The 21,322-nt window shown below is 47.2% G+C and overlaps 16 non-coding genes and 1 pseudogene across 16 annotated transcripts; 8 read left to right on the forward strand and 9 right to left on the reverse strand.

The window, feature by feature from the left end:
• Positions 1–323: 323 nt before the first annotated feature.
• LOC135045157 (U1 spliceosomal RNA) lies at positions 324–487 on the reverse strand. The gene has a single exon (XR_010237686.1). It is a non-coding gene; the product is annotated as a U1 spliceosomal RNA (small nuclear RNA).
• Positions 488–631: 144 nt separating this feature from the next.
• Positions 632–747, forward strand: LOC135044611 (U5 spliceosomal RNA). The gene has a single exon (XR_010237153.1). It is a non-coding gene; the product is annotated as a U5 spliceosomal RNA (small nuclear RNA).
• Positions 748–1,017: 270 nt separating this feature from the next.
• Positions 1,018–1,133, forward strand: LOC135044786 (U5 spliceosomal RNA). The gene has a single exon (XR_010237325.1). It is a non-coding gene; the product is annotated as a U5 spliceosomal RNA (small nuclear RNA).
• A 2,479-nt stretch (positions 1,134–3,612) lies between these two features.
• Positions 3,613–3,728, forward strand: LOC135044663 (U5 spliceosomal RNA). Its single transcript, XR_010237204.1, has one exon. It is a non-coding gene; the product is annotated as a U5 spliceosomal RNA (small nuclear RNA).
• Positions 3,729–4,003: 275 nt separating this feature from the next.
• LOC135044726 (U5 spliceosomal RNA) lies at positions 4,004–4,119 on the forward strand. Its single transcript, XR_010237267.1, has one exon. It is a non-coding gene; the product is annotated as a U5 spliceosomal RNA (small nuclear RNA).
• Positions 4,120–4,394: 275 nt separating this feature from the next.
• LOC135044822 (U5 spliceosomal RNA) lies at positions 4,395–4,507 on the forward strand. Its single transcript, XR_010237361.1, has one exon. It is a non-coding gene; the product is annotated as a U5 spliceosomal RNA (small nuclear RNA).
• A 3,840-nt stretch (positions 4,508–8,347) lies between these two features.
• On the reverse strand, positions 8,348–8,511 carry LOC135045169 (U1 spliceosomal RNA). The gene has a single exon (XR_010237697.1). It is a non-coding gene; the product is annotated as a U1 spliceosomal RNA (small nuclear RNA).
• A 144-nt stretch (positions 8,512–8,655) lies between these two features.
• LOC135044612 (U5 spliceosomal RNA) lies at positions 8,656–8,771 on the forward strand. The gene has a single exon (XR_010237154.1). It is a non-coding gene; the product is annotated as a U5 spliceosomal RNA (small nuclear RNA).
• Positions 8,772–9,041: 270 nt separating this feature from the next.
• On the forward strand, positions 9,042–9,158 carry LOC135044812 (U5 spliceosomal RNA). Its single transcript, XR_010237351.1, has one exon. It is a non-coding gene; the product is annotated as a U5 spliceosomal RNA (small nuclear RNA).
• A 286-nt stretch (positions 9,159–9,444) lies between these two features.
• On the forward strand, positions 9,445–9,560 carry LOC135044624 (U5 spliceosomal RNA). The gene has a single exon (XR_010237165.1). It is a non-coding gene; the product is annotated as a U5 spliceosomal RNA (small nuclear RNA).
• Positions 9,561–16,191: 6,631 nt separating this feature from the next.
• Positions 16,192–16,355, reverse strand: LOC135044829 (U1 spliceosomal RNA). Its single transcript, XR_010237367.1, has one exon. It is a non-coding gene; the product is annotated as a U1 spliceosomal RNA (small nuclear RNA).
• Positions 16,356–17,026: 671 nt separating this feature from the next.
• LOC135044566 (U1 spliceosomal RNA) lies at positions 17,027–17,189 on the reverse strand. Its single transcript, XR_010237129.1, has one exon. It is a non-coding gene; the product is annotated as a U1 spliceosomal RNA (small nuclear RNA).
• A 152-nt stretch (positions 17,190–17,341) lies between these two features.
• On the reverse strand, positions 17,342–17,505 carry LOC135044879 (U1 spliceosomal RNA). Its single transcript, XR_010237415.1, has one exon. It is a non-coding gene; the product is annotated as a U1 spliceosomal RNA (small nuclear RNA).
• A 671-nt stretch (positions 17,506–18,176) lies between these two features.
• On the reverse strand, positions 18,177–18,339 carry LOC135044382 (U1 spliceosomal RNA). Its single transcript, XR_010236987.1, has one exon. It is a non-coding gene; the product is annotated as a U1 spliceosomal RNA (small nuclear RNA).
• A 152-nt stretch (positions 18,340–18,491) lies between these two features.
• LOC135044853 (U1 spliceosomal RNA) lies at positions 18,492–18,655 on the reverse strand. Its single transcript, XR_010237390.1, has one exon. It is a non-coding gene; the product is annotated as a U1 spliceosomal RNA (small nuclear RNA).
• Positions 18,656–19,357: 702 nt separating this feature from the next.
• Positions 19,358–19,492, reverse strand: LOC135044550 (U1 spliceosomal RNA; annotated as a pseudogene).
• Positions 19,493–19,644: 152 nt separating this feature from the next.
• Positions 19,645–19,808, reverse strand: LOC135044984 (U1 spliceosomal RNA). Its single transcript, XR_010237520.1, has one exon. It is a non-coding gene; the product is annotated as a U1 spliceosomal RNA (small nuclear RNA).
• Positions 19,809–21,322: the final 1,514 nt, after the last annotated feature.

Consider the following 21,322-nt stretch of genomic DNA (forward strand, 5'->3'; position numbering starts at 1 on the left):
GTTGATATTTTAAGTATTATAACCTTGGATAGCTTTTTCATTCAGAAATGTATCCATTCCTTTTTTAAATCCAATTACAGAGTCCACCATTACCACCTTCCCTGGCAGGGAATTCCACATCCTGATTGCCCTAACAGTGAAGATCATAGTATCTCACCTGGCAGGTAAGTAGGAGTTGGGCTAGAGCTGTGGAGGATTGCTGCTCGGGCACCCCCTGTCAAGTGAAGGAGATCCAACTGAGGCAGCACAAGGGAACTCTCGAAAGAAGAACAAGGCTAGAGGAAGATCTGAGACAAAGAAATCTGACTTTTACCAGAGCTGACCAGAGGAAAGCACAAACACAGTCCCCCACTACCACAAATAATGCAGTCGAGTTTCCCACATTTGGGGAAATCACAGGGGTCAGCATACCCAGAATGCAATGAATGAACCTCACCCTGGGAGAACAATCTTCATGACCATGGTATCTCCTATGCAAAATAAGTATGATTTGGGATAGGGCTGGGGAGGGCTGCTGCTCAGGCACATCTCTGTCAAGTAAAGGAGATTCAACTGAGGCAGCACAAGGGAACTCTCATCTGGGGACAACAACTGCAGGGAGAACACATATTTTCAGATGAAAATCTTGGTCATGCTCTGGTTTCTCTTCAGAACGAACAAATCTTTCGCCTTTTACTAAAGATTTCCGTGGAGAGGAGCAAAACTGAGTTTTACCTCAATTTTTGCATGCCCCATCTTTTTGGGGTTTCTTTTATCGGTTTAAAGATAGAATGAGTGTGCTTTAATGAAAGCTCATTTGCATAGAAATTACAGTAAATGTTTGTTTCTTTTCAAACAGAACTTTCTTGACCATGCTACTTGCTTGAAATATCTGGGAGCACATGGAATACAGTACAAACCATGCTTATAGCAAGGAGAAGCCAGGTGAGAAATCTGCTTTCTTTCAAATTGGGCGCTCACTTTGATCTGAATGAGGACTGCTGGCATGGCACTCAGGCGACAGGTGGAATCTTGGTCATGCTCTGGTTTCTCTTCAGAACTAACAAATATTTCGCCTTTTATTAAAGATTTCCGTGGAGAGGAGCAAAACTGAGTTTTATCTCAATTTTTGCATGCCCCATATTATTGGGGTTTCTTTTATCAGTTTAAAGACAGAACGAGTGTGCTTTCTTGTTAGCTTTAATGTAAGTTTATTTGTATAACAATGACAGTAAATGTCTGTTTCTTTTCAAGCAGAACTTTCTTGACCATACTAATTGCTTGAAAGATCTGGGAGCACATGGAAAAGAGTACAAACCATGCTTATAGCAAGGGGAAGCCTGGTGAGAAATCTGCTTTCTTTCTTTCAAATTGGGTGCTCACTTTGAGCTGAATGAGGACTGCTGGCATCAGGGCCGGCTCTAGGCATGTTCGAATAGAGCGGCCGCGCAGGGCGCCACCCTTAATGGGCGCCACGCGCTGGCGCCGCCATATTCGATGCTGGAGCCGGCCCTGTGTGTGTGCTGCTGCAGCATTTGGCGGTCGCGCTGTGTATGCGCGCTGCGCGGCGCCGGTATCTAACGTCAGACGCCGGCGCCGCGCATAGCCCGCCTGCACAAGTGGCCGCCCACCCGCCCGCCAGCCCGGACCCAGGCTCAGGCTCACTCGCCCGGCCTCCCGCCCGCCCGCCAGCGCTCCCACACAGGCGGACAGCAGTACTCCTCCCCAGCGCCGCAGGTATTTTTTTTTTTGGGGGGGGGGGGAGATCCGCACTGTGGGGGCATTTCTGGCACACAGGGGGCATTTTTGGTTATGTGGGGGCATTTCTGGCACTGTGGGGGCATTTCTGGCTCTGTGGGGGGCATTTCTGGCACTGTGGGGGCATTTCTGGCACTGTGGGGGCATTGCATATCTGGCTCTGTGGGGGCATATTTGGCACTGTGGGGACATATCTGGCCCTGTGGGGGCATATCAGGCACTGTGGGGACATTTCTGGCACTGTGGGGGCATTTCTGGCACTGTGTGGGCATTTCTGGCACTGTGGGGGCATTTCTGGCACTGTGGGGGCATTTATCTGGCTCTGTGGGGGCATTTATCTGGCTCTGTGGGGGCATTTATCTGGCTCTGTGGGGGCATTTATCTGGCACTGTGGGGGCATTTCTGGCACTGTGGGGGCATTTCTGGCACTGTGGGGACATATCAGGCACTGTGGGGGCATATCTGGCACTGTGGGGGCATATCTGGCACTGTGGGGGCATATCTGGCACTGTGGGGGCATTTCTGGCACTGTGGGGGCATTTCTGGCACTGTGGCGGCATTTATCTGGCTCTGTGGGGGCATTTATCTGGCACTGTGGGGGCATTTATCTGGCACTGGGGGCATTTATCTGGCACTGTGGGGGCATTTCTGGCACCGTGGGGGCATATCTGGCACTGTGGGGGCATATCTGGCACTGTGGGGACATATCTGGCATTGTGGGGGCATTTATCTGGCTCTGTGGGGGCATTTATGTATCAGGCACCGTGGGGGCATTTATGTATCAGGCACCGTGGGGGCATTTATGTATCATGCACCGTGGGGGCATTTATGTATCATGCACCGTGGGGGCATTTATGTATCAGGCACCGTGGGGACATTTATGTATCTGGCACCGTGGGGGCATTTATGTATCTGGCACCGTGGGGGCATTTATGTATCTGGCACCGTGGGGGCATTTATGTATCAGGCACCGTGGGGGCATTTATGTATCTGGCACCGTGGGGGCATTTATGTATCTGGCACCGTGGGGGCATTTATGTATCTGGCACCGTGGGGGCATTTCTTGCACTGTGGGGGCATTTCTTGCACTGTGGGGACATTTCTTGCACTGTGGGGGCATATCTTGCACTGTGAGGGCATTAATGTATGTGGCACTGTGGGGGCATATCTGCGCTGTGGGGGCATTTATCCATCTGGAACTGTGTGGCCATTTATGTAGCTGGCACTGCTGGGGGGCATGTCACGTGTAGCTGGCACTGCTGGGGGGCATGTCATGTGAAGCTGGCACTGCTGGGGGGCATATCATGTAGTGTTCCCGCTAGGCGTCTGTGGCTGGGCAGTGTGTCTCAGTGCTCTACCTGGCGCAATGTGTCTAACGTGCTCTTATAGGAGGTTCTACCTGGTGCAATGTGTATTAGCTGCACTACTGTGTGGTGTAATGTGAATTGCCACTATAATGTGGCTACGCACCTTCCCCACGAAGTAACTCCCCTAAATTTTTGCTGCGCGCCTTGGGCGCGCACTGTCCATGCTTTAGCGTGTGGAAATGGGAACAACAAGCATTACAGTATGTACATCATTTTGCCCACCTAACTTAAAAATGTGCCCTCCCTGTGATCAGCAACCTGCCCTAAAAAGTGAACACTAGCACGTGTAGCTGGCACTGCTGGAGGGCATGTCATGTGTAGCTGGCACTGCTGGGGGACGAGACCACGCCCACTTTTTCAAGAGGCCACGCCCACTTTTCCAAGGGCGCGCGCGCCTTCGGCGCGCGCATGGGGGGGGGCACTTTTACATTTTCTCGCTCAGGGTGCTAGTAGGCCTGGAGCCGGCCCTGGCTGGCATGGCACTCAGGCGACAGGTGGAATCTTGGTCATGCTCTGGTTTCTCTTCAGAACGAACAAATCTTTCGCCTTTTACTAAAGATTTCCGTGGAGAGGAGCAAAACTGAGTTTTATCTCAAATTTTGCATGCCCCATCTTATTGGGGTTTTATTTTATCGGTTTAAAGATAGAACGAGTGTGCTTTAATGTAAGCTCATTTGCATAGAAATGACAGTAAATGTTTGTTTCTTTTCAAACAGAACTTTCTTGACTATACTAATTGCTTGAAAGATCTGGGAACACATGGAAAAAAATACAAACCATGTTTATAGCTAGGGGAAGCCTGGTGAGAAATCTGCTTTCTTTCTTTCAAATTGGGTGCTCACTTTGAGCTGAATAAGAACTGCTGGCATGGCACTCAGGCGACAGGTGGAATCTTGGTCATGCTCTGGTTTCTCTTCAGAACGAACAAATCTTTCGCCTTTTACTAAAGATTTCCGTGGAGAGGAGCAAAACTGAGTTTTATCTCATTTTTTCATTGCCCCATCTTATTGGGGTTTTATTTTATCTGTTTAAAGATAGAACGAGTGTGCTTTAATGTAAGCTCATTTGCATAGAAATTACAGTAAATGTTTGTTTCTTTTCAAACAGAACTTTCTTGACCACACTAATTGCTTGAAAGATCTGGGAGCACATGGAAAAGAGTACAAACCATGTTTATAGCAAGGGTAAGCCTGGTGAGAAATCTGCTTTCTTTCATTCAAATTGGGTGCTCACTTTCAGCTGAATGAGAACTGCTGGCATGGCACTCAGGCGACAGGTGGAATCTTGGTCATGCTCTGGTTTCTCTTCAGAACTAACAAATATTTCGCCTTTTATTAAAGATTTCCGTGGAGAGGAGCAAAACTGAGTTTTATCTCAATTTTTGCATGCCCCATATCATACCTCCCAACTGTCCCGATTTTCGCGGGACAGTCCCGTTTTTTGGGGACTGTCCCGCTGTCCCACCTGCGGGCCGCAGTGTCCCGCGGTGGGGAGGACAGTTGGGAGGCTCTGTCTGTCGCTGCCCTGCTTAGCAGAGCAGCGGTGAATAGACGCTGTGCGCATGCGCACAGCGTCTATTCACTGAAGTCAGAGGGAGAGGTGGCATGCCAGCGGCTCACAGAGCGCTGGGCATGCCCCCTCAGTGCCGAAAACGGGGGCGTGACTCGCGATCGCGGGTCCTCCCGCGAAGTCACACCCCCTTTTACTTAGGCCACGCTGCAATTGTTCATGCCGTTGGCTTGTGTTCTGTTGAATGCCACGTTCTGCGGCATGCTTAAGGTGTGAGCTGGTAAGATGCTCACCTTAGTTTAACAATAAATCCTTTCCTCGAAATGTCCGTCTCCCTGGGCACAGTTCCTATAACTGGAGTCTGGAGGAGGGGCATAGAGGGAGGAGCCAGTTCACACCCTTTGATAGTCTTAAAGTGCCCATGTCTCTTGCGGATCCCGTCTATACCCCATGGTTCTTAATGTGACCCCAGCATCCTCTACGGACTAAGAGAAAAGGATGCCCTTGCGCACTATCCTGACTTCTCCTCCCGTCTGCTTACTTTGTGCCTTCCAACGCACAATGCGAACTACAGGTGGTGCTGCAGGGCCCACACCCTTTTACTTGCCTTACAGAACAGCTCTGGAGCTGTTACAGTGCCCAGCTGCTGCAAGAAATCAGCTTGAATGCTTCAGGGGATGGGGCATGGCCAACATGAGCCCCACACCAAAGGAGGGTGGGGGTGTTTAATGAGAACTAGGGGTCATCCAAGCACTGCAAAAGGCCGCCATGCCCTGCACGCCCCTTTTCTCTTTTCATATGCAGATGAGGGTTCCAGCCAACTTTGGCCCACTGCTTGGATAACATCACTGTATGCAAATCCGTCTGCTGCAGACCTTCCCCCAGGAATGCTTGTACTAGATGTTGCATATGGTTTGATATTTGATGGTGCTTCAGTATTAGGCAGCCTTCCGCCCTCCCATGTTCATCTGAAAAGATGTGGTCTCCCTGCAGTTGTTGTCCCCAGACGAGAGTTCCCTTGTGCTTCCTCAGTTGAATCTCCTTAACTTGACGGGGGAGGGGCTGCCAGAGCAGACACCCTCCCCAGCCCTATCCCAACTCATACTTATTTTGCATATGAGATTTCTTGATCATGAAGATTGTTCTCACAGGGTGAGGTTCATCCATTATATTTTAAAATAGGAAGGTACAAATTACATATTTGAATTGCATTTATGTGCTGGATTCAAATGTCCCCCCCCCCCCCTTCCATTCTCAATTGTGCCCGTCAGCAGCTATTCTAAGGTTGCTGCCAATGGGTGTGACACATTAATTTCTTCTGTGGGGTACACTGGACTCCACAAGGATTCACATTGGGGTGTAGAGTAGGATCTTGATCTGAGGCACCAACCGGCTCAAAGCTTTTGACTGTTCCCAAGATGCTCAGTGCATTCTCCTCTATAACCCCGCTTCCATGAACAGGGAGCTCAGTTTGTAGTTGGTGCCTTCAGTAGCAGGCCACTTAACAGGGGCCTGCCTCAGGCAGCCTATTCTTAGCTATAAATTTTGACAAGAAAAGAAGAACTTGTTTTATGAGAATCTACAAGGGCTGCAGCAGGCTAGGTCTAATAGACATCTTTACTGCAGCTTCATCACTCCCAGCGACGCTGTATACTCCCGTGCCCTGGTTGCTGGGTCACTGCAGCGGAGGCTCCGGTTTCATCCTAAGGTCAGTCACACACACACCACCCTTCCGGATCACGAGGCCGCTGTTGAAGGGGAGCGTGGCCGTAGGGGGTGGACCGTGTGCGCACTGGCGTGGACACTGATTACTGGGCAGCCGCTCCACTAGCCACCAGGTACAGTTAAGGAGCACAGGTCTGGGGGTTTTTCTCCTATATTAACCCAATTTTGTACTGCCCGCAGCGCATTGTGATAGGTAATAGGGCCTGATTCAGGTTGGATTGCAATCACAATAAGCGATCCAACTGCAAAAATTGCTAAGAGCATACGCATGTGCCTGCATTTTCTGCGGCACCCCGCAGAGAATGCGATCGCCTCTGCCTGTCAATCGGGGCGGGGGGGGGGGATAGGTGGGTCAGCAACACTCCATTTCCAAGTGAGGGATGGAGCGGTGCGGGTGCAAGGCTTCAAAATGGGGTCTGCAATGGAGGAGACACAGGGGGCGTGGTCACAGCGGCTGTATGAAATCACATTCAGCCGCTGTGATCACAAAAATGGTGGCGGCTTCCTGCGCGCACATACAGTCTGCACCAGCAGGAGGCTACACCATTTTTTATGATCACGCTGAACTGCAGTGCGACTGCAATTACAGCATGGTCAAGAAGGGAGGCGTCATGCTGGGTGGCCATGCCTTTTCACTGTGCAGGAGCCAGCACCGCTCACACACTAGTCCCCGGGTGCAGTCCCCAACCCCCGGGACACCCGGAGCAACAAAATGTAGATTCAGGCCACCAGGCCACGTCCCTACCTATGAAACCATGCCTCCTTTTTACCATTGCGCTGCTTATCTGCGCGCACTGCATTACAATCTCCCTCGCCACCTCTCTTGGTGTCACCAGTAATAGTGACACCTCTGCCATGCTTGTAGCAGCTGGTCCTAAGATCTACGCCTCAAGCCCTGAGTGTTTGCCCTTGTGACTTGTTGATCATCATAGCGAAGCAGATGCTTACAGAAAACTGCAGGGGCTTAGATTGAAAATAAAAAAATTGATGGGTATAAGGTAGAGAGGAGCGGGTTCGGTTCTCCGAGAACCGAATTCCCCACGAACTCCACGTGGTTTACACTGGTCCGAGGCAGGCTCGGTTGTTCCCGCCTGACTCGGAAAACCTGAACAAGGGAAAATGTCATCATCCCGCTGTCGGATTCTCGCGAGATTCGGATTCCATATAAAGAGCTGCGCGTTGCCGCCATTTTTACTCGTGCATTGAAGAGAGAGCGGAATGGACGTGGCTATGTTCTCTCAGTGGAAATCTCAATAGCAGTGCTCAGTATCAGTGGTTACTTATTGCTGCTCAGTAATACTAGTAGTGTGTCTCTCCTGCTCAGTGTCAGTTCTCAGTAGTATCCTCATCAGTGCTCAGATCACTGCTCATTGTCTTGTGCTGCATTGTGGTGCTCAGCATACTACAGTACATTACTAATAGTCCAGTGCTGCATCTTGCTGCTCAGTGTCAGTTCTAGTATCCTCATCAGTGCTCACTATCACTGTTCATTGCATTTTGGTTTTCTGTATACTACAGTAACATAGTAATATAGTAACATATAGTAACATAGTTTTTGAGGTTGAATAGAGGCAAATTGCCCATCGTGTTCAACCTGTTTTAAGTTGTGATGATTCTACATACTTGCTGAATAATGTTTTATGACTAGTTAGCTACTATAACTCATGTTACCCCCGGATTAACCATGTTGATATTTTAAGTATTATAACCTTGGATAGCTTTTTCATTCAGAAATGTATCCATTCCTTTTTTAAATCCAATTACAGAGTCCGCCATTACCACCTTCCCTGGCAGGGAATTCCACATCCTGATTGCCCTAACAGTGAAGATCATAGTATCTCACCTGGCAGGTAAGTAGGAGTTGGGCTAGAGCTGTGGAGGATTGCTGCTCGGGCACCCCCTGTCAAGTGAAGGAGATCCAACTGAGGCAGCACAAGGGAACTCTCGAAAGAAGAACAAGGCTAGAGGAAGATCTGAGACAAAGAAATCTGACTTTTACCAGAGCTGACCAGAGGAAAGCACAAACACAGTCCCCCACTACCACAAATAATGCAGTCGAGTTTCCCACATTTGGGGAAATCACAGGGGTCAGCATACCCAGAATGCAATGAATGAACCTCACCCTGGGAGAACAATCTTCATGACCATGGTATCTCCTATGCAAAATAAGTATGATTTGGGATAGGGCTGGGGAGGGCCGCTGCTCAGGCACATCTCTGTCAAGTAAAGGAGATTCAACTGAGGCAGCACAAGGGAACTCTCATCTGGGGACAACAACTGCAGGGAGAACACATATTTTCAGATGAAAATCTTGGTCATGCTCTGGTTTCTCTTCAGAACGAACAAATCTTTCGCCTTTTACTAAAGATTTCCGTGGAGAGGAGCAAAACTGAGTTTTACCTCAATTTTTGCATGCCCCATCTTTTTGGGGTTTCTTTTATCGGTTTAAAGATAGAATGAGTGTGCTTTAATGAAAGCTCATTTGCATAGAAATTACAGTAAATGTTTGTTTCTTTTCAAACAGAACTTTCTTGACCATGCTACTTGCTTGAAAGATCTGGGAGCACATGGAATACAGTACAAACCATGCTTATAGCAAGGAGAAGCCAGGTGAGAAATCTGCTTTCTTTCAAATTGGGCGCTCACTTTGATCTGAATGAGGACTGCTGGCATGGCACTCAGGCGACAGGTGGAATCTTGGTCATGCTCTGGTTTCTCTTCAGAATGAACAAATCTTTCGCCTTTTATTAAAGATTATCCGTGGAGAGGAGCAAAACTGAGTTTTATCTCAATTTTTGCATGCCCCATATTATTGGGGTTTCTTTTATCAGTTTAAAGACAGAACGAGTGAGCTTTCTTGTTGGCTTTAATGTAAGTTTATTTGTATAACAATGACAGTAAATGTCTGTTTCTTTTCAAGCAGAACTTTCTTGACCATACTAATTGCTTGAAAGATCTGGGAGCACATGGAAAAGAGTACAAACCATGCTTATAGCAAGGGGAAGCCTGGTGAGAAATCTGCTTTCTTTCTTTCATATTGGGTGCTCACTTTGAGCTGAATGAGGACTGCTGGCATGGCACTCAGGCGACAGGTGGAATCTTGGTCATGCTCTGGTTTCTCTTCAGAACGAACAAATCTTTCGCCTTTTACTAAAGATTTCCGTGGAGAGGAGCAAAACTGAGTTTTATCTAAATTTTTGCATGCCCCATATTATTGGGGTTTCTTTTATCTGTTTAAAGACAGAACGAGTGTGCTTTCTTGTTAGCTTTAATGTAAGTTGCCATAGATGCAGTGAAACACGCGTGTAGGGCACGGCGTGTCCTCGTGTATTTGACTCATGTGAAATGTTATAAAACAAAAATATATGATTATGATGTTAGCTGTTAGTCTCCACTAATAGGGAATAGAAGCTGAGCTATAAGAAAGGAATACACTAGATATGATGTCACTTAGCAATTACAATGTCTAAAGTGCATACAGATAGCTACTAATAACTCTTGATAAGAAAGTATATCAGTGTGGGTATATTTATATGATGGGATATTGGGACTAGTGAATATATATCACTCCTGCTGTCCAGATTGGCAATAACCAGACAATTATGATAAGAGTAGAGATGTCACATGGGCTGCTATAGATATTAATTTAATGCTGTATGTGTCATTTGTTACAAATGGATACATTTTCTATGAGTCAGCCTAGCAGCTGCATGTTCTAACAGAACACTATCCTCACACAGAATCTGCTAACCTTGAGATAACTAAATGACAGTGTGTAACAGTCTCTTTACTATAAGACTGTTACAAAGTAATATATATATTTGAAGTCAGTCTAGCAGCTGTGTGTTCCAGCAGTTTATAAGACAAAGAAAATCTCCTATTGTGGAATCTAGACACATGGGACTGCTGGCCTGTGTCATACTATTTCTATGTAATACCAGTAACATGTATATAACTGTTACATAATTGTTACAAATGGATAAATCTTTGAGTCAGCCTAGCAGCTGCATGTCCTAACAGGACACCATAAATCCTTTACAGTGTAACAAATTGATTGGTAACACTTAAAGGCTGGAGAGCAGTTATATGCCTTACTAGCATACTCAATATACCACATTATTACACCAGTTACCACGATTATTGACAGCGCATTTGATATATTATATTACCCTCACACTGAGTCTGTTTACCTTTAGATAACTAAGTGACCGAATATGTAACAGTTTCTCTATCATAAGACTGTTACAAAGTGAGATAGATATATTTGGAAGTCAGTCAAACAGCTGTGTGTTTCAGCGGTTTATAAGAAAATTCCTCATTGTGGAATCTGGACCACTAAGGGTTATTATATATATAGCACATGGAATTGCCACATCTCCCTATATGATAATTTCATTACACTGTAACATAATAAGAATTAACTCTTTAACAGTGTAAATAGAGAGTAATGAATCTCTGACACATGGAATATATTATTTCTTAGATGAATTGGATAAACCATTATGACAGACACTTTGCTTCCTAATAAGAATTGAGGTGGCTATACCTCTAAGGAAAGCATTATTGCCTACGCCTAGATCAGATTAAATAAGATCTGGCTGAATATATGAAGGAAGGTTGCTATTTATATGAGAATTGGAATTGCTATATTCCTTAAGGCAACCCCACCGATTGATATATGTTGTCAATTAAGTATATCTGAACGGCTATATCTGGACCAGATTTAATAAGATCTGGCTGATTATATGAAGGAGGGCTGCTATTTATATTGGAATTGCCATATTCCTTAAGGCAACCGCACCTGTTGGTATATCTCGCCAATTAACTATATCTAAACAGCTAAATTAAAGCTATTCATCATTTTTTTAGTTTGGATATTAATAAATATGATCTTTCCATGATGCATAGAGATTTCCCTATCAAGTGATTCCTTATCCGATATAGAAAGCTATCCCCCTATGGTATTGAATTTAGGAATATAGTCTTAGGGGACACAGAGAAATAAGTGATCCCCATCTACCTAAGCACCCCACAAATTGGAGGTTAGCTTACCGGTTATACTCAATCACCCCCACAAATTCGCCAATGGGGATGGCTTCCCGGGAGGTAACCCCTATTGAGTGAAGGGAGTATATAGGATACGACCCAGTGGTACCTGACGACATAGATACTAACAGCTATTTAATAACATTACGCTAGAAAGTGATTATTAGCAACATATATATCTATATAAACAACCCCGCCAGGGTTGTGCCTTCAAAAATAATCACACACGGACACGCTTTTTAAACCTTTTTTTCACATCTCTTTATTCTTCTTATGCACATGTATGTCAGTTCTGTGATTTTAACCTTTATGTTTCACTGCAGTTTGGGATAATAATATTAATATTTATCCAATTTTAATACATACTTAATAAAGGTTATATTTTATGATTCATTCATTCTGTCCAGTGCGTCAACAGTGCAGATTTCTTCTTGTTTTTTCTCCCAAATTCTATAACAATGACAGTAAATGTTGTTACTTTTCAAACAGAACTTTCTTGACCATGCTACTTGCTTGAAAGATCTGGGAGCACATGGAAAACAGTACAAACCATGCAGTATCACAAGAGCCTTTATTTGATCTTTCATGAAGATAGAGCAGAATTGAGGACACGTCAACAATTTCTGCCGAAGGTGGTTCATCTTTCCACATGGTGCCTTTGGCCACTGACACCTTCGTTGAGTCAAAGTCTCTGGCTGTGGTCAGAACTTTGAAAATTTATGTCACCAGAACGGTTCAGATTAGGAAAACAGAGGCTCTGTTTGTCCTGTATGCTCCCAACAGGATTGGGTGTCCTGCTTCCATGTAGACCATTATGCGCTGGATCTGTGGTAAGATTCAGCATGCTCATTCCACGGCAGGATTGCCGTTACTGAAATAGGTGAAGACCCATTCTACTAGAAAGGTGGGTTCATCCTGGGCAGCTGGTCGGGGAGTCTCGGCATTGCAATTTTGCCGAGCAGCTATTTAGTAAACACTTTTGCTAAGTTTTACAAGTTTGATACCTTGGCTGATGATAACCTCAAGTTGGGTCATTCGGTGCTGCAGAGTCGTACGCACTCTCCCACCCGTTCAAGAGCTTTGGTATAACCCCATGGTTCTTAATGTGACCCCAGCATCCTCTAGGTCGTATGAGAAAATAGGATTTTAATACCTACCGGTAAATCCTTTTCTCTTAGTCCGTAGAGGATGCTGGGCACCCGTCCCAGTCCATACTGTGTCTGCAGTTATTACTTGTGGTTATACACATGTTGTGTTATGGTTCTGGTCAGCTTTTTGCTGCAATTGTTCATGCCGTTGGCTTGTGTTCTGTTGAATGCCACGTTCTGCGGCATGCTTAAGGTGTGAGCTGGTAAGATGCTCACCTTAGTTTAACAATAAATCCTTTCCTCGAAATGTCCGTCTCCCTGGGCTCAGTTCCTATAACTGGAGTCTGGAGGAGGGGCATAGAGGGAGGAGCCAGTTCACACCCTTTGAAAGTCTTAAAGTGCCCATGTCTCTTGCGGATCCCGTCTATACCCCATGGTTCTTAATGTGACCCCAGCATCCTCTACGGACTAAGAGAAAAGGATGCCCTTGCGCACTATCCTGACTTCTCCTCCCGTCTGCTTACTTTGTGCCTTCCAACGCACAATGCGAGCTACAGGTGGTGCTGCAGGGCCCACACCCTTTTACTTGCCTTACAGAACAGCTCTGGAGCTGTTACAGTGCCCAGCTGCTGCAAGAAATCAGCTTGAATGCTTCAGGGGATGGGGCATGGCCAACATGAGCCCCACACCAAAGGAGGGTGGGGGTGTTTAATGCGAACTAGGGGTCATCCAAGCACCGCAAAAGGCCGCCATGCCCTGCATGCCCCTTTTCTCTTTTCATATGCAGATGAGGGTTCCAGCCAACTTTGGTCCACTGCTTGGATGACATCACCGTATGCAAATCCGTCTTCTGCAGACCTTCCCCCTGGAATGCTTGTACTAGTTGTTGCATATGGTTTGATATTTGATGGTGCTTCAATATTAGGCAGCCTTCCACCCTCCCATGTTCATCTGAACAGATGTGGTCTCCCTGCAGTTGTTGTCCCCAGACGAGAGTTCCCTTGTGCGTCCTCAGTTGAATCTCCTTAACTTGACGGGGGAGGGGCTGCCCGAGCAGCCACCCTCCCCAGCCCTATCCCAACTCATACTTATTTTGCATATGAGATCTCTTGATCATGAAGATTGTTCTCACAGGGTGAGGTTCATCCATTATATTTTAAAATAGGAAGGTACAAATTACATATTTGAATTGCATCTATGTGCTGGATTCAAATGTCCCCCCCCCCCCTTCCTTTCTCAATTGTGCCCGTCAGCAGCTATTCTAAGGTTGCTGCCAATGGGTGTGACACATTAATTTCTTCTGTGGGGTACACTGGACTCCACAAGGATTCACATTGGGGTGTAGAGTAGGATCTTGATCTGAGGCACCAACCGGCTCAAAGCTTTTGACTGTTCCCAAGATGCTCAGTGCATTCTCCTCTATAACCCCGCTTCCATGAACAGGGAGCTCAGTTTGTAGTTGGTGCCTTCAGTAGCAGGCCTCTTAACAAGGGCCTGCCTCAAGCAGCCTATTCTTAGCTATTAATTTTGACAAGAAAAGAAGAACTTGTTTTATGAGAATCTACAAGGGCTGCAGCAGGCTAGGTCTAATAGACATCTTTACTGCAGCTTCATCACTCCCAGCGGCGCTGTATACTCCCGTGCCCTGGTTGCTGGGTCACTGCAGCGGAGGCTCCAGTTTCTTCCTAAGGTCAGTCACACACACACCGCCCTTCCGGATCACGAGGCCGCTGATGAAGGGGAGCGTGGCCGTAGGGGGTGGACCGTGTGCGCACTGGCGTGGACACTGATTACTGGGCAGCCGCTCCACTAGCCACCAGGTACAGTTAAGGAGCACAGGTCTGGGAGTTTTACTCCTATATTAACCCAATTTTGTACTGCCCGCAGCGCATTGTGATAGGTAATAGGGCCTGATTCAGGTTGGATTGCAATCACAATAAGCGATCCAACTGCAAAAATTGCTAAGAGCATACGCATGTGCCTGCATTTTCTGCGGCACCCCGCAGAGAATGCGATCGCCTCTGCCTGTCAATCGGGGCGGGGGGGGGGGGGAGAGGGGGGTCAGCAACACTCCATTTCCAAGTCAGGGATGGAGCGGTGCGGGGGCAAGGCTTCAAAATGGGGTCTGCAACGGAGGAGACACAGGGGGCGTGGTCACAGCGGCTGTATGACATCACATTCAGCCGCTGTGATCACAAAAATGGTGGCGGCTTCCTGCGCGCACATACAGTCTGCACCAGCAGGAGGCTACACCATTTTATATGATCACGCTGAACTGCAGTGCGACTGCAATTACAGCATGGTCAAGAATGGAGGCGTCATGCTCGGTGGCCATGCACTGTCACTGTGCAGGAGCCAGCACCGCACACACACTAGTCCCCGGGTGCAGCCCCCAACCCCCGGGACACCCGGAGCAACAAAATGTAGATTCAGGCCACCAGGCCACGCCCCTACCTATGAAACCATGCCTCCTTTTTACCATTGCACTGCTTATCTGCGCGCACTGCATTACAATCTCCCTCGCCACCTCTCTGGGTGTCACCAGTGATAGTGACACCTCTGCCATGCTTGTAGCAGCTGGTCCTAAGATCTACGCCTCAAGCCCTGAGTGTTTGCCCTTGTGACTTGTTGATCATCATAGCGAAGCAGATGCTTACAGAAAACTGCAGGGGCTTAGATTGAAAATAAAAAAATTGATGGGTATAAGGTAGAGAGGAGCGGGTTCGGTTCTCCGAGAACCGAATTCCCGACGAACTCCACGTGGTTTACACTGGTCCGAGGCAGGCTCGGTTGTTCCCGCCTGACTCGGAAAACCTGAACAAGGGAAAATGTCATCATCCCGCTGTCGGATTCTCGCGAGATTCGGATTCCATATAAAGAGCTGCGCGTTGCCGCCATTTTTACTCGTGCATTGAAGAGAGAGCGGAGAGGACGTGGCTATGTTCTCTCAGTGGAAATCTCAATATCAGTGCTCAGTATCAGTGGTTACTTATTGCTGCTCAGTAATACTAGTAGTGTGTCTCTCCTGCTCAGTGTCAGTTCTCAGTAGTATCCTCATCAGTGCTCAGTATCACTGCTCATTGTCTTGTGCTGTATTGTGGTGCTCAGCATACTACAGTACATTACTAATAGTCCAGTGCTGCATCTTGCTGCTCAGTGTCAGTTCTAGTATCCTCATCAGTGCTCACTATCACTGCTCATTACATTGTGGTGTTCTGTATACTACAGTAACATAGTAATATAGTAACATATAGTAACATAGTTTTTGAGGTTGAATAGAGGCAAATTGCCCATCGTGTTCAACCTGTTTTAAGTTGTGATGATTCTACATACTTGCTGAATAATGTTTTATGACTAGTTAACTACTATAACTCATGTTACCCCCGGATTAACCATGTTGATATTTTAAGTATTATAACCTTGGATAGCTTTTTCATTCAGAAATGTATCCATTCCTTTTTTAAATCCAATTACAGAGTCCGCCATTACCACCTTCCCTGGCAGGGAATTCCACATCCTGATTGCCCTAACAGTGAAGATCATAGTATCTCACCTGGCAGGTAAGTAGGAGTTGGGCTAGAGCTGTGGAGGATTGCTGCTCGGGCACCCCCTGTCAAGTGAAGGAGATCCAACTGAGGCAGCACAAGGGAACTCTCGAAAGAAGAACAAGGCTAGAGGAAGATCTGAGACAAAGAAATCTGACTTTTACCAGAGCTGACCAGAGGAAAGCACAAACACAGTCCCCCACTACCACAAATAATGCAGTCGAGTTTCCCACATTTGGGGAAATCACAGGGGTCAGCATACCCAGAGTGCAATGAATGAACCTCACCCTGGGAGAACAATCTTCATGACCATGGTATCTCCTATGCAAAATAAGTATGATTTGGGATAGGGCTGGGGAGGGCCGCTGCTCAGGCACATCTCTGTCAAGTAAAGGAGATTCAACTGAGGCAACACAAGGGAACTCTCATCTGGGGACAACAACTGCAGGGAGAACACATATTTTCAGATGAACATGGGAGGGCAGAAGGCTGCCTAATACTGAAGCACCCCCAAACAACAAACCAAATGCAACTACTAGTGCAAGCATTCCTGGGGGAAGGCCTGCAGCAGATGGATTTGCATATGGTGATGTCATCCAAGCAGTGGGTCAAAGTTGGCTTCAACCCTCGTCTGCATATGAAAATAAAAATGGAGTGTGCAGGGCATGGCGGCCTTTTGCGGCGCTTGGATGACCCCTAGTTCGCATTAAACACCTCCACCTTCCTTCGGTGTGGGGCTCATGTTGGCTATGCCCCAGCCCCTGAAGCATTCAAGCTGATTTCTTGCAGCAGCTGGGCACTGTAACAGCTCCAGAGCTGCTCTTTAAAGCAAGTAAAAGGGTGTGGGCCCTGCAGCACTACCTGTAGTTTGCATTGTGCTTTGGAAGGCACAAAGTAAGCAGACGGGAGAAGTCAGGATAGTGCACAAGGGCATAGAAGGGAGCGGCTCAAGAAAAGAGAAGTGGAAACAGACAGCAAACTAGGCTGGAGAGAGACCTGAGACAAAGAGATCTGAATTATACGAGAGCCGACCAGAGGAAACACAAATTATGTAATCAAGTGTCCCACATTTGGGGAAATCGTAGGAGCAGCACACCCAGAGTGCATTGGGTGAGCCTTGCCCTGGGAGAAGCACCTTCCTGATCATAGTATCTCACCTGGCAGGTAAGTAGGAGTTGGGCTAGAGCTGGGGAGGGTCGCTGTTCGGGCACCCCCCTGTCAAGTGAAGGAGCTCCAACTGAGGCAGCACAAGGAAACTCTCGAAAAAAGAACAAGGCTAGAGGAAGATCTGAGACAAAGAAATCTGACTTTTACCAGAGCTGACCAGAGGAAAGCACAAACACAGTCCCCCACTACCACAAATAATGCAGTCGAGTTTCCCACATTTGGGGAAATCACAGGGGTCAGCATACCCAGAATGCAATGAATGAACCTCACCCTGGGAGAACAATCTTCATGACAATGGTATCTCCTATGCAAAATAAGTATGATTTGGGATAGGGCTGGGGAGGGCCGCTGCTCAGGCACATCTCTGTCAAGTAAAGGAGATTCAACTGAGGCAGCACAAGGGAACTCTCATCTGGGGACAACAACTGCAGGGAGAACACATATTTTCAGATGAACATGGGAGAGCAGAAGGCTGCCTAATACTGAAGCACCCCCAAACAACAAACCAAATGCAACAACTAGTACAAGCATTCCTGGGAAAAGGTCTGCAGAAGACGGATTTGCATACGGTGATGTCATCCAAGCAGTGGGCCAAAGTTGGCTGGAACCCTCATCTGCATATGAAAAGAGAAAAGGGGTATGCAGGGCATGGCGGCCTTTTGCGGCGCTTGGATGACCCTTAGTTCGCATTAAACACCTCCACCCTCCGTCGGTGTGGGGCTCATGTTGGCTATGCCCCAGCCCCTGAAGCATTCAAGCTGATTTCTTGCAGCAGCTGGGCACTGTAACAGCTCCAGAGCTGCTCTGAAAGGCAAGTAAAAGGGTGTGGGCCCTGCAGCACTACCTGTAGTTTGCATTGTGCGTTGGAAGGCACAAAGTAAGCAGACAGGAGAAGTCAGGAGAGTGCACAAGGGCATAGAAGGCAGCGGCTCAAGAAAAGAGAAGTGGAAACAGACAGCAAACTAGGCTGGAGAGAGACCTGAGACAAAGAGATCTGAATTATACGAGAGCCGACCAGGGGAAACACAAATTATGCAGTCAAGTTTCCCACATTTGGGGAAATCGCAGGAGCAGCACACCCAGAGTGCAATGGGTGAGCCTTGCCCTGGGAGAAGCACCTTCATGATCATAGTATCTCACCTGGCAGGTATGTAGGAGTTGGGCTAGAGCTGGGGAGGGTCGCTGCTTGGGTACCCCCCTGTCAAGTGAAGGAGATCAAACTGAGGCAGCACAATGGAACTCTCGAAAGAAGAACAAGGCTAGAGGAAGATCTGAGACAAAGAAATCTGACTTTTACCAGAGCTGACCAGAGGAAAACACAAACACAGTCCCCCACTACCACAAATAATGCAGTTGAGTTTCCCACATTTGGGGAAATCACAGGGGTCAGCATACCCAGAATGCAATGAATGAACCTCACCCTGGGAGAACAATCTTTATGACCATGGTATCTCCTATGCAAAATAAGTATGATTTGGGAAAGGGCTGGGGAGGGCCGCTGCTCAGGCACATCTCTGTCAAGTAAAGGAGATTCAACTGAGGCAGCACAAAGGAACTCTCATCTGGGGACAACAACTGCCGGGAGAACACATATTTTCAGATGAACATGGGAGGGCAGAAGGCTGCCTAATACTGAAGCACCCCCAAACAACAAACCAAATGCAACAACTAGTTCAAGCATTCCAGGGGGAAGGTCTGCAGAAGACGGATTTGCATACAGTGATGTCATCCAAGCAGTGGGCCAAAGTTGGCTGGAACCCTCATCTGCATATGAAAAGAGAAAAGGGGTATGCAGGGCATGGCGGCCTTTTGCGGCGCTTGGATGACCCTTAGTTCGCATTAAACACACCCACCCTCCTTCGGTGTGGGGCTCATGTTGGCCATGCCCCAGCCCCTGAAGCATTCAAGCTGATTTCTTTCAGCAGCTTGGCACTGTAACAGCTCCAGAGCTGCTCTGTAAGGCAAGTAAAAGGGTGTGGGCCCTGCAGCACTACCTGTAGTTTGCATTGTGCATCGGAAGGCACAAAGTAAGCAGACAGGAGGAGAAGTCAGGATAGTGCACAAGGGTGTAGAAGGGAGGGGCTCAAGAAAAAAGAAGTGGAAACAGACAGCAAACTAGGCTGGAGAGAGACCTGAGACAAAGAGATCTGAATTATATGAGAGCCGACTAGGGGAAACACAAATTATGCAGTCAAGTTTCCCACATTTGGGGAAATCGCAGGGGCAGCACACCCAGAGTGCAATGGGTGAGCCTTGCCCTGGGAGAAGCAACTTCATGATCATAGTATCTAACCTGGCAGGTAAGTAGGAGTTGGGCTAGAGCTGGGGAGGGTCGCTGCTCGGGCACCCCCCTGTCAAGTGAAGGAGATCCAACTGAGGCAGCACAAGGGAACTCTTGAAAGAAGAACAAGGCTAGAGGAAGATCTGAGACAAAGAAATCTGACTTTTACCAGAGCTGACCAGAGGAAAGCACAAACACAGTCCCCCACTACCACAAATAATGCAGTTGAGTTTCCCACATTTGGGGAAATCACAGAGGTCAGCATACCCAGAATGCAATGAATGAACCTAACCCTGGGAGAACAATCTTCATGACCATGTTATCTCCTATGCAAAATAAGTATGATTTGGGATAGGGCTGGGGAGGGCCGCTGCTCAGGCACATCTCTGTCAAGTAAAGGAGATTCAACTGAGGCAGCACAAGGGAACTCTCATCTGGGGACAACAACTGCAGGGAGAACACATATTTTCAGATGAACATGGGAGGGCAGAAGGCTGCCTAATACTGAAGCACCCCCAAACAACAAACCAAATGCAACAACTAGTGCAAGCATTCCTGGGGGAAGGCCTGCCGCAGATGGATTTGCATATGGTGATGTCATCCAAGCAGTGGGTCAAAGTTGGCTTCAACCCTCGTCTGCATATGAAAAGAGAAAAGGGGCATGCAGGGCATGGCGGCCTTTTGCGGCGCTTGGCTGACCCCTAGTTTGCATTAAACACCTCCACCCTCCGTCGGTGTGGGGCTCTTGTTGGCTATGCCCCAGCACCTGAAGCATTCAAGCTGATTTCTTGCTGCAGCTGGGCACTGTAACAGCTCCAGAGCTGCTCTGTAAGGCAAGGTAAAAGGGTGTGGGCCCTGCAGCACTACCTGTAGTTTGCATTGTGCGTTGGAAGGCACAAAGTAAGCAGACAGGAGAAGTCAGGAGAGTGCACAAGGGCATAGAAGGCAGCGGCTCAAGAAAAGAGAAGTGGAAACAGACAGCAAACTAGGCTGGAGAGAGACCTGAGACAAAGAGATCTGAATTACACCAGGTCCGTCATTATATTATATATACCTACAGTAGTTATATATATATTTTTTTATATCATTAATTATCATCTCTATACTAGCAGACGCAGTACGGTAGTCCACGGCTGTGGCTATCTCTGTGTCGTCAGTGCTCGTCCATAATTGTATACCTACCTACCTGTGGTGGAAGTTTTTTTCTATCTTCTTCATACTAGTAGTTTAGCAGTCTGCTGACAGTGTCCACCAGGTCCGTCATTATATTATATATACCTACAGTAGTTATATATATATTTTTTTTATATCATTAATTATCATCTCTATACTAGCAGACGCAGTACGGTAGTCCACGGCTGTAGCTACCTCTGTGTCGTCAGTCACTCGTCATCCATAAGTATACTAGTATCCATCCATCTCCATTGTTTACCTGAGGTGCCTTTTAGTTGTGCCTATTAAAATATGGAGAACAAAAATGTTGAGGTTCCAAAAATAGGGAAAGATCAAGATCCACTTCCACCTCGTGCTGAAGCTGCTGCCACTAGTCATGGCCGAGACGATGAAATTCCATCAACGTCGTCTGCCAAGGCCGATGCCCAATGTCATAGTACAGAGCATGTAAAATCCAAAACACAAAAGATCAGTAAAAAAAGGACTCAAAAATCTAAATAAAAATCGTCGGAGGAGAAGCGTAAACTTGCCAATATGCCATTTACCACACGGAGTGGCAAGGAACGGCTGAGGCCCTGGCCTATGTTCATGGCTAGTGGTTCAGCTTCACATGAGGATGGAAGCACTCAGCCTCTCGCTAGAAAAATGAAAAGACTTAAGCTGGCAAAAGCACAGCAAAGAACT

This window comes from Pseudophryne corroboree, unplaced genomic scaffold (genome assembly GCF_028390025.1).
Source record: "Pseudophryne corroboree isolate aPseCor3 unplaced genomic scaffold, aPseCor3.hap2 scaffold_90, whole genome shotgun sequence".
In the NCBI taxonomy this organism is placed as follows: domain Eukaryota; kingdom Metazoa; phylum Chordata; class Amphibia; order Anura; family Myobatrachidae; genus Pseudophryne; species Pseudophryne corroboree.